This window comes from Canis lupus, chromosome 13, assembly GCF_048164855.1.
Source record: "Canis lupus baileyi chromosome 13, mCanLup2.hap1, whole genome shotgun sequence".
Taxonomy (NCBI): Eukaryota; Metazoa; Chordata; class Mammalia; order Carnivora; family Canidae; genus Canis; species Canis lupus.
The window spans coordinates 9,977,147-9,989,273 of NC_132850.1; the positions used below are offsets into that span (position 1 = coordinate 9,977,147).

At 50.2% G+C, this 12,127-nt stretch overlaps 1 long non-coding RNA gene across 1 annotated transcript in view; it reads left to right on the forward strand.

The window, feature by feature from the left end:
- The first annotated feature begins 4,259 nt into the window (after window positions 1–4,259).
- The window catches only part of LOC140602511 (uncharacterized), a 56,877-nt gene continuing 49,009 nt past the window's right edge, over window positions 4,260–12,127 (forward strand). The window contains exons 1-2 of the long non-coding RNA XR_012005450.1: window positions 4,260–4,401; window positions 6,250–6,529. This is a non-coding gene — a long non-coding RNA (uncharacterized lncRNA). The remainder of the gene's footprint in view (window positions 4,402–6,249; window positions 6,530–12,127) is intronic.

Here is a 12,127-nt window from a genome sequence, read left to right on the forward strand (position 1 = left end):
CAAAACAAAACAAAACAAGAAAGTGTCAGGCCAACTGGCATGAGTCGGTCACTGTACTACAGAACACATCTCTGGGTTTATTGTGAGGGAGCCTGTGGAGGCCATGGTTCCATTACATCATTCTTTATGAGGATCTCAGGAGAAAATCTTGTCTGGTCTTCATACCAAAAATAGTTATATGTCCCCTGAAGAGTAAGTGGTTTGTTTTTATCTCATGAACACTGTGAACTGTGTAAGTGAACAGGTTTCCCTTTTTGCCTTGGCTGCTGGAAGTCTTAGAGCTAAATATGTGGGATATAAATTTAGCTGTTGTAGGTCACTATGTTCTACACTTTTTGCATCATTCCAGGCTCCACTTTGTCCCTGCCATGTTTTTTTCAATCTTATCCCATCTTAAACTGAGATCTTGTTTTATTTTAAATGTTTTTCTGGATTCAGGCAGGTTGAATTAAACAGTTCTTACCTTAGAGTTCATGAACCCTGCTGAGGGTCACTGAAAATCTGAAATGATATGTAAAATTTATGTGTATATATAAATATTTTTTTCCTGGGGAAGAAGGAGCCACAAATTTTAATACTTTATTAAGAGAGTTTGTGTTCTCCCAAATATTAAGAGCCATTTGTAGAAGTGAACCAAGAAACAAATAAATGCTTTTAGTAGAAGGAAATTGGAAGGTTGGGGGTTCAAATCGTAGTGCTGGTATTTTAAAATGTTGGTGTGGTAGCAAGGAGGAATGTTGGTGGGGCAGACTGTTGGAATGAATGGCAGAGAGGAATGTTGCAGGGCTGGAATGTCACCCATAATGAAATGGCAAGGCAACAGAATGCTGTGTGCTGGACGTTAGTGTGTTAGAATGTTAGTATGTTCTGGAATATTGATGTAACTGGGTCCCTAAAACACCTCCTTCCACATGTCCTAGCATTCTCCTTGCTTAGTTTTACCTCCATGTTAGGCCTCTGATTCAGACTCTAACTCCCATCCGCCCTAGCTTAGTGCCCTCCAACGGCTCAGGAAAGACCCATTGGCTGCTAGAGCTTCTCATTTATGGGCACCTGGCTGGCTCATGGGCTTTTGTCAACTTCACGCTGAGATGCATTTTTCTTTCTGCATTTGTCCACTTTCCTTTGAGATATGTCTCAAATACCTCGCACATTGAAGATGTGCATTGAAGGTCCCTGTAGACTTATTCACTTCTGTGTCCTCAGTGCCTCAGTCAGGGCCCACCCAGAGGGCATGCCAGTCTGTGATTACTGTAGCCTGGCTAAGCTGCTGGCCAGAAAGCTGTCTGCTGATGGTGCTCTAAGGACTGAAGTTCACTTTCTGGAGATGTTAGATTGAAGGCAACTCAGGATCCTTGTAGTTGGTCAGGAGCAGGGGCAGCCAGGTCAGAGTTAGTTGGGAGAGAGTTGAGGCTTCATTATCAAAGAAACTGGATCCAAAGGCCAAATCCAGGAATTAGGATGGGACAGAGACTAATGTTCCTCAGCCCGGAGTTTAGAATGGGAAAAGAGGAGGAATTGGGATAAGGGCTGGGCTCCTGGGTGTCCTCTCCTCCTTTTCTCCATCCATCCACTCAATTAGCTAACATTTGCTAGGGCCTGTCTACAGCAGACTTTTCCATACCCTGGAGTTAACAGTCTGTAATGAAGGAGACAGGTGCATAGATAATGACAACCCAGTGTGGTGGCTGATGTGACATATATAGGAAAGCCATAGGGGCTGTGGGAGACCAGAGTAGGTCCCAACCTAATGTAACAATAAAAAAAATTTTCCTAGAGGAGTGCTATCTGAGCTGACTCTGAGAGGAGTCAGGAGGGGTAGGAGGGGGCATCTGCATGGTGAGAAGGCTGCTGCAAGGGCCAAGGCACATGGAAACTCCCCAGTGTCTGCATGTGGGCCTCAGATGAAGGCACTAATGATCACAGACTGTCCAGTTCTTTGGGCCACATGAGTTTGATCTAATTGCCTTCAGATTCCCTCCTCCCAACTATTCTAATAAGCCACAAATTTAAGTCTGTATCAGTCCGTTCCAACCAGGATGAGTTAATTGGCTTCTAAAGTTTGGAGACAGGGGATCCCTGGGTGGCGCAGCGGTTTGGCGCCTGCCTTTGGCCCAGGGCGCGATCCTGGAGACCCGGGATCGAATCCCACGTCGGGCTCCCGGTGCATGGAGCCTGCTTCTCCCTCTGCCTGTGTCTCTGCCTCTCTCTCTCTCTCTCTCTGTGACTATCATAAATAAAAATAAAAAATAAAAAAAATAAAGTTTGGAGACATTTTCTGATTATGAGAGAACAGAATTTTCTGGAGGCTCAAAGCCTCCTACCTCTCAGCCATCCTGCTGCCGTGTCCTTCCTTCTGGGCCCACACCTAAGCCAGGCTCTCGGCCCAACGGCTGAGGGAGCTATTTACCCCCTTCTGTCCCCCGTAACTACTCCAAGTTTCAAATGAGCTCCATGGTGGTGTGGGCAGCCCTCTCTGGCCGAGGCAGGGCACGGGGTGCAGCGTGGCTCTGCGTGGAGGCCCCCGCCGGGCCGCGTGAGCTCGAGCAGGCTTTGGCTCCCAGGCCTTGGCTTTCCCGGCAAAAGGAGAAAAGACGCGAAGACTCAGAGGCTTCTGTCTGCCTCGGCGTCCACGCGCGTGCTGAATCCCGGACGCCCTGCTCTCAGCCCGCTCCTTCGAAAGAGAGGCCATGGGCCGGGCACACCTGGGAAACAGGAGGCCCGGCCAGGACTTGGGCTCCGACTTGCTTTTGAGCTTGAAAGAGCCCTAACCTCTCTGAGCCTCTGTGTGCTTATTTGGTAACCTGAAGTCACACCTGGCACACAGGTTTTGTGAGGCTGGAGCCAAAGGCATCACGATGATGATGGTGAAGCCATCTGTCTGCGCAGGAGTCAGTCTCTTGGTATAAATGACAGGTGTAGGTATTGCCAGGAAGTTAGGGGCCAGGCCCAGAGTCCCAGGGAATGTGAACAAGTCTTTGAAAGCCTTCCCCATGGCTGAGCACACATTCCCAACAAAAGCTGTTATCGGGGGAAAGGGAATTGATATTTGCTGGCTACCTACATGCATTTGTTCCTTCCATTCCTGTGAGGTGTGTGTAGGTGTCCCCACTTACCTGCCAGGTGACCAGCAAGTAAACCCTTCAGAGACACGATCTCTTCATGCGTAAAATACAATATTCCCCAACTCAAGGTTGCTAAAGACTTTAGTGGATATTGACTGCGCATGGCTGCTCAGCACCCAGGTACGTTGCCTACCTGGAGGAATTCCAAGCTGTATGGAAGCTGAAGGGGGCAGCAACTCTCCCCCTGACCCCTGTGGGTCTGGGCAGAGCCACATCGACACCCCCACCTGGGCCTTAAGTCCAGCAGGAGTTAGGCAGGTGGGTGAGGATGAGATGGCGTCAGGAGGCTGTGGGACCAGAGCCCAGCAGCATAGTAGTGAGCAGCAGTGGCTGTGCGGTGTCAAGTGGGGCCTGTCCTAACCAGACAGCTCCTGTGGAGGGTGGACGGCTTCGGCTGTGTCCAGCTACCCCTGATTTCTGTCTGGCTCCCTCATCTCCTCATCATTTCAGTGAGCCATCCAGCAGCCTTCCAGTAAAGCTTCTTTTTGCTTTGTTTTGCCAGGGATGGGTGGTTTCAATTATTTGCAACCGAGAATCCTGACTGATATAAGGTAAGCCATGTAACATGCCAGACATGGTGCCCAGCATGCTCTAAGCACTCAAAAACCACACACACACACACACACACACACGCACGCACCCCCCCCCACACACACACACACGCATGCACGCGCACAGAAACCGAAGTTCAAGAGCGCCTGGGCGGCTTAGTTAAGCATCTGCTGTCAGCTCAGGTCATGATCTCAGGGTCCTGGGATCAGGCCAGCCCTGCATCGGGCTCCCTGCTTCTCTCTCTGCCTCTCCCTGCTCCCCTACCCCACAGTCTCTTTTGCTATTTCTCTTTCTCAAATAAATAAAGTCTTTAAAAAGAAAGAAACTATGGTTTAGAAAAGTAAAATGACCTGCCTAAGGTCGCACAGCTAGGCAGTGGTGCTGGTATGGGGCTGCCCATGAACGTCGTAGGGGTTACGGTATTTAGATATCACTTTACATCACAATGCATCATTTTCAAACAATTTACTGTTGACACATTGGTTCAGAAGGTTCTGAATATGCTGGGAGGCTCATGGGGCCAAAATGTTTTCTTTAAATAGAGAGGAAGGTGTTAGCTCAGTGTAACCCCATTATCTGTAGTGGCCTGGGAGCCAGGTCTCAAGGCCCAGGGCTGGTGTGTGGGTGGTGTCCACACATAGAAGCTCACATTTGCCCGTGCTGCTACAGCTGGTGAAGCAGCCCCATCTAAATACGTGGATACCTGGTGCGTTAGCGACCTGGGGTGAGTCAGCAGCTGCCTGTGAGGCCATCAGGGAGGAACACGATGTACCAGAACCTGCAGAAAGGAATGCTCCTGCAGCTACTTACCTACTTACCCTATGCTAATGGGTGAGGGGGAATAGGGGGAGGGTGCTCGGAGTATGGGGTGGGGGGCGACAGGTGGAGTCATCCTAAGTTGGGGCCTCCTCTGCTGGGCCTACTAATTGAGGGAGGTTTTGATTCCTGCAGTGTTGCCAAAGTGATTTAATTGGGCCTAATGGGAGACTGTGTGTGATGAATATGGATAATACAGGTGATGAGGCCTCAGGGAAAGCTGGCTGGAGGAAGGGTGAGGAGCTGAAGACAGGTCTGATGGGAATTAGGCTGATTCCATGGGTGAGCCCAGACAGCAGGGCCGACTGCTCCCCACCAGAGGCCTAGACGGCTGACCTGGGTCTTCATCCTGCCTGGCCTTCAGACCTTGCCTTCACACTTGCATGAAATCAGAGTATGTCAGACTCACTGGGTTTTGTGATTAGAATCAGGTTTAGGATTCTAGAATCTAGACCTTTAGCCTAACACATGTTAATCATAGATAACTTCAGGATCTAACAATCAGAGGGCCTTGGGAAAAAAATGTAGGCGATCCTTCTCCAGCCTTCATTTAATAACAAGATATAACATCTGTTGAGCTCATCACAACTTCCAAAGTACTTTCACATCTGCACAGCTGTCACACGGAAGGGGTGGTGTTGGACTTTGAGGCTGAGTCCTGTGCGCAAGATCCAGATGAGCAGGTTGCGACCGGAATCCAGCTTTGCAGGATAAATTCTATTTTCCACGTGCCAACACATTTTCCATGTGTCTTGTGTTTCAGGGTTACAGACACACTTTTAACTGCTTGGCATAATGTGTCCAAATTCTCAGATGTTTGTTGTGTGAATTCTGCATGATCTTACACCGTTTTTCTTAATGCGTTCTGGGGAGTTGCAGCGCTCTGCGGGCGGTGATCTTTGCTGCATCCGCACCTCCTCCAGCCCTATTTCAGTTCACGAAGGACGTAAGGACAGAACCCGGAGTCACTCCGGGTCTAGTCAGGACTTGCTCTGAGTTTCTTGGAACAAAAAGTCAAAATCCCAGAACTGCGGAAAGGAGAGATGGGGCACAGCCCGCCTCCTGGGCCGCGCGGAAGGGGGGGGGCTCAGCTGTACCCCGACCCCTGGGGCGGCCTGCGGCAGGTGCCTGCCCTTCTCCGGGCTGGTGCGGGGGGGCGGGGGGGCTCGCAGCTGTACCCCGACCCCTGGGGCAGCCTGAGGCAGGTGCCTGCCCTTCTCGGGGCCCGAGGCTGGCGGGGGGGGGGGGGGGGGCAGCGCCGCGTCCTGGGAAGTTGGGGAGAGGGCGGCCGCCGTGGGGGGCGGGGAGCAGGCGGGCACGCGGCGTGGGAAGCGCGGGCTGCAGGTTCGCAGGACGCAGGTGCCCGCACGGAAGCTGCCCCGCCGGCAGGGCCGGGCTCCAGATGCCGCCCCCGAAGCGCCGAGGCCCAGGCCGGGGCATCCGAGCCGTCCGGACCCACGGCACCGCCGGGCGCAGTCCCGCCGCGCGGTTTCTCTGCGCCTGGGTCTCCCCGCTTGCACCACGCGGCGGTTGAAAGGCCTGGGTCTCCGGGGGCCCCTGGGGTCCCAACGGCGCTTCCTGGGCCCCGCGAGCGCACGCGGGCTGGCGAATCCCCGGACGAGCACCGTGGGAGGGGTGGGCTTTGTCTGCTGGTCTCTGGGTCCCCCACCGCAAGGAATGGGGAGGCACAGGGAGGACGTTGGTATCCGTGGGCGAGGTTCATGCAGAAGGACACATTCATTCTTTGGTTCCACAGGTTTGAAGAGTACCTATTATGTGGCAGATACTGTGATAGCTCCGAGAAAGCCTCAGCCATTGAGGACTGCAGTGTTCTGGAAGCCTCGAAGGAGGAGAAAGCCTGGAGCAAGGGAAGGGGGTGCCCAAAAGGGACAGATGTTGGAGAAGACTCCAGTGCCTGGAGCCACCCAAGAAAATCCACTGCTTTCATGTCCTGAGGCTTCTCAGCCAAGCATGACTTTCCTCATCCTGTCTCCAGGAGGAGGATTTCATTCTCAAGATTCCTGCTGGGCAGTGAGGTAGGCAGGGCTAAGACCTTTTCTTGGAAAAAATCAAAAGTTCTTTCGAAGAAGAGGTAACCCCTGCTTCCTTCTCCTAGAAGGTCTCACTTTATTTATTTATTTTTCTTTCCTTGTTGGCTTATTGGAGAGGTGTGTTGAGGCCAAGCCTCTTGCTCACCCCTCACCTGGTGTGGCAAAAAAAGAACAGTGAACCAAGAGTCAGAAACCTGGATTCAAATTCCAGCTCAATGTGTGGCCTTCCACAGGTTATTTTCCTTCCCTGGTCTTAGTTTGCCCAGGGAGATTAGATAGATAGAGAGAGAGAGAGAGAGAGAGAGAGAGATCTTCACAGAAGAGAATTAAATGGGAAAATAGCTATGAAATCCTTCCTACCTCCTCACCAAAGTCATATTTATCATTTACTGTGAGCCAGACATTTTACAAACTACCTATAACCTGAGCAACAATCCTGGAGTGTTGGTATTTGTTATCCAAATTTAACACCTAAAGAAACTTGAGACTCTTCTGGAGAAGTGAAGAAATTTGCCTTAGGCCAACCAGCTAGGAAGCCACAGGGTCAGGATCCAGACCCTAGTCTTTCTGATCAAAGTATAACTTTAACAGCAGTTTCCTTGGAATTTTCATTCCTCCACCAAATGACAGTTATTGAGCATATACTGTAAGCTAGGTTGCAGCTGAGGGTAGAATAAAGAATGAGACACTATCATTCAGGATGTCAGAAAGAAATAGATGACATTCTCAAACTGGGTAATTTGAGAAGAGTTTAATAAAGGGATTATTTAATATAGGGACAAGGAGTAAGGAAATCCTCCAGGGCAAGTCATGTTAGAGCACTAATTAGTACCCGTAGGCCTAAAGGGGCAAGGGACGGAGGACTTACTAGAATCTGGATAAAGAAAGCCATTGTAAAACCTGACGGGAATCATATCCCTTGGTCCAAAGATGTACCTGGTGGTGAACCTTCAGGGAGGAAGCTAGGAGAATATGTACTCTGCTGGGACTCCAGTTGGCCAGACCCTACCAGATTCTAGAAGGCAAGGAAGCCCCTGTGTAACCCTCTCAAGGTACAGAGCAAGGTGAAGAAGGAAAGAGAGTGTATCTGGAGTGGCAAACAAGATATTTAGCACAGTTTCCTTCCTCTAAGGAGGAGCTCATAGACAAATGGAGAAGACACGTACATCTGTTCACAAGTGTAACAAAATAAGTGAAAAGAACTCACATAAAAATGAGCGTGTCACTTACAAAGTGTCAGTAATCTTTTGCTATGTAACAAACTACCCCAAAATATTTGGCTTAAAACAATAACCATTTATTTGCTCATGATTCTGTGGATTGGCACTTTGGGTTTAGCTAGTGATTCTTCTGTTGATCTCATGCAGGGTTACGCATGTAGTTCCACTCCTCTAGTGGTTCAGCTGGGAGCTGGTTGGTTTAGAGGGCCTCCATGGAGAGCTCATGGTGTTTCTACATAGTCCCGGCTTCCAGCGGGCTAGCCCAGGCTTAGGGCTCTCCTGCATGAGCTCCTTCAGACCATAGTGACATTGCATTCAAGAAGGTGAGAGAGGAAGCTGCAAAGTCTCCTGAAGTCTAGGCTCAAACGTGGCACAACATCACTTCTGCCACTTGCTATTTTTCAAAGCAAATCACAAAGTTAGGGTAGAAACAAAGGATGGGAAAATACATCCCATCACTTGGCTGAGGGGTGGCAAAGTTACATTGCACCAATGTAACACCACGCGTAAGGTTAGCATAACCATCTTCCAATCAACAAATGAACAAAGCACTCTCTGCACTGTACTGTAACTGTCCCTTTAAATAACTGGTTTTCCCCAACAACCTGAGAGCTCCCAAGGATAGGAATTTTGACTGACTCATTACTTTGTTCCTCATGCTCAGAACAAGGTTTGGCACACAAAGGATATTAAGTGTATGTTTGTTGAATGACTATGGCTGGAGTAGGGCTGGTGAATGATCTCTTTGTCCAAAGGCCTCGGAGCCACAAGTAGTATCTATTTATTTATTTTGTAAAGATTTTATTTATGTATTCATGAGAGACACACAGAGAGACAGAGACACAGGCAGAGAGAGAAGCAGGCTCCTTGTGGGGAGCCCGATGTGGGACCCTGGGATCACGACCTGAGCCAAAGGCAGACGCTCAACCATTGAGCCACCCGGGTGCCCCAGTAGTATTCTCTTTAAATATAAAGTTGACATTATAGAACACTTTCTCTACCTCATTGAAACTCTTCAAATACTGCCATGATCCATCAAGGTCAAATTCAACCCTGACTTCTTCCATAAAGGCTTCCGAGGCTATTTCTTTTCTTCTGTTAAACTCTCTGCAACTCTAATGGCTTAGAGTGCCCACAGCTTGGCACTTGGTTTTGAATTCTCTGACTGCTCCCCTAGGGGGTTTATGGGTCAAACCTACTTTTCATCCCTAGTGGTAAGTCCCCAAGGACAGAGCTGCATCTTCTCCCCTAAAGGGCTTGTCACAGTGCTGGGCCCATAGGATGTCCCCAGTCAACACTCCCTGAGGGGACCATCCACTCCGGGTGGCTTTGACCCTGTGAGGTATGGAGAAGGCATGCAAGGAACCATTCATACCCTTGTCAGTGCTGTGCACATGGGAGCTTCCCAGGTCTCTGGGACAGAGCAAGTCATAGCACCCTTCTAGGTCTGGTCTAGGGCCTGGGCCTTGGTTGTACCAGGCTCTGGCCCCTGAGCTAACCGGGCCCAGGCCAAGAAGAGCAGAGTCTTAAATGACAGTGGAATGGCCTCCTCCTCCTAATAAGAATCCAGGGCCTGAGCTATTTCTTGTGGACAGATGAGCCATCACTGCCCTGCACACTTCTGAGGTTTCAAGAACCTAAGGAGCAGGTGTTGAATAGACCCCCCAGAGCAGAGCTCCTGGGGAACGTATTTTACTCGAGTGTCATGAAGAACATGAAAGCAAGCTACTGCATAAGGTTCTGAGTCCCTTCCCATGCTAAACCCTTTCCAGTCACTTCCGTTGCCCTCAGGATAAAGTGTGAGACCCTTAATATGGCGAAGCCTTCAGGACTTGGCTCACATATCCCTCCAGCTTCATCTTTACCACCCCACCATGACTCTAGTGTCCATCCGCTCAAACTGAACTGCTTATTGTCCCTTGAATCACCATCTGCTCTCTCCGGGCTCAGGCCTTCATGTATGCTAGTCCCTGTGCCTTAACTGCTGTTCTGCATCTTCCATCACGAACCCCTTTTCACCTGTCAGTGGGTTCCTCAAGACTAGGACATCACTTCCTCCCAGAAGTTTCCCGGAAGGCATCTCCTGTAGATGCCAGATGTGGATCCTGGCAGAGAATCACTGGCAGTCAATGTTGAAGGAATAAATAAATGAGAATGTTGGAGAGGCTGGAAAACCGACTGGCAGGAGTGTGACAAGGGTGAGTGCAAGGTTCTAGTATTTTCAAGATCTAAGATTCAGCAGTTCCCCAATTCTTGGCTGAAGATTCAGACTTGGACGTCCCTCCATCTGGGCACCCCCCCCCCCGCCCCCCGTGAGTCCCCTCCCACCCTGTGCCTTCTGAGTGTTTGCTCTCAGCCAGGCAGGCGCACATGTTGTGAACATAACCGGAAAGCAATTTCCGAGAGATAATTGCTGGTGGATGTGCGCTTGAGGGCAGGGTGAGCACAGGCTGTTTCTGCGTCAGCCCCCCCCCCTCCCCACCGCCCCGGGAGGCGGCTCCCACTGCTCCCACTGTTCCCACTGCACCGGGTGAGCAGTTGTCTTCTGAGCCCAGACTCAGACAAGCCAACCCCAGGGGAGAGAGCCAGCTCCCAGGGTTGATTGAATGCAAATGGGAGAACCTGAAACTTGAGGGGATGGGAAGAGCTTTCGGGGGGCCTGAGGTGACAGGTCAGCGATCCTTTTCCACCTATCCCTGCCCCATCCACCCGGGGCTCCTGCTGGCAAGTTCTACTCCGCCTTCAGGGAAGCTGCTCAGTGTGAGGTGCCTCTTCATCTCTCCAGCCCAGTCCTCTTTGTTCTTCCTGGCCAATCATGCTCAAAAAGGTGAGCCCAGACCAGCAGCATCAGCATCACCTGGATGCAGGTTAAAATTGTGGGGACTTACTCCAGACCCACAGATTCAGACACTCTGAGGTAGCAAGAGGTGGGAAAGAGATGGGCCCAGAATCTGCATTTTAACAAGCCCTCCATCTGATTCTGATGTTTAGTCTGAAGTTTGAGAACACTGCTTTAGGCCACTGATGACCAATCAAGCATTTTTGTTTAAGATTTTATTTATTCACAACAGACACACACACACACACACAGAGGCAGAGACACAGGCAGAGGCAGAAGCAGGCTCCATGCGGGGAGCCCGACGCAGGACTCGATCCCAGGACCCCAGGATCACGCCCCAAGCCGAAGGCAGATGCCCAACCGCTGAGCCACCCAGGCATCCCAAGTTTTTAGAATTTATAGATTATGTCTCCCATCAGACATGAGCAGCCTAAAGCACAGGCAGTACTGGATTCTTCCCTGAGACCGCTCAGCACAGAAAGTTCAGAGGAAAATTGAAATGTACTGATGGGGATACTAAGAAGAGAGACAGGATCTGTCCCGGGAAAGGTCATACAGAACATCAATGACTCCACGTCCTGTCACCCAGTTCTGCCCCACACGTACACATGGAGCCCACACTCTCTCCAGCAGACAACTTGCTGTCCCTGAACTGTGCTAGGCTCTCTCTGTTTTGAAACAGGTTGTACTCTGAACATAATGTCTTCTGACCTTGTCTCACCTGGAAACTTTGAGTCATGTTTGATGATTCAGCTCAGACATCACTTTTCCCTTGTTCAAAGTGCACGAGGGGCCACCATGGGGCCTACTGCCCTTGCGTGTACTCTCCTTGCCCTCCCTCCATGCGATCTCCTTGAGGGCAGCAGCTGTGGCCAATTCCGCCTTTTTTCTGGGAACCCATGAGAGTCCTGGCACAGAATAGATGCCACTGGATGTACAGTAAGTAGACAAAGGTGCTGGGTTCAGAGTGCTGAAAATAAAAGACACACACACAAGACACATATGCACATGTGCATACACAAACATGTATACATATGCACACACATGTGCACACACACACACAGAGGACAACAAATGAGGACCAGAACCAAGGTCTCTCGACTTCCAGCCTAGGCCACTTCTAGGCCACTCCTGCCTTGCCATGCCACCATGTGCCCTTGGCTGGCTCAAGCACCTTGCACAAATATCTAAGAGTGGCCATTTCACTGTTGCCAAATCCAGCAGCAGGTCGTATCATGGTCAGAAATGCTGAGAGCTGCTTTTGATGGCCACAGAGTCTCCTCAATCCTTGCCTTGCACTCCCAAGGCAAAGCCTAAAGCCATTCCCAAAGTTAAGATGAGAGAAGAGCCAGGAGTCAGCTATCCTGCCCTAAGATTCCTTAACAATAAAGATGATGATGATGATGATGTTGATGATGATGATGATGATGGCTAGTACATAGTGCTTTCCACATGCCAACACTGTTCTAGGTACTTGGCTGGACTAAGTAATTTAATCCCCCCCAAACTCTACAAGGAAGGTGC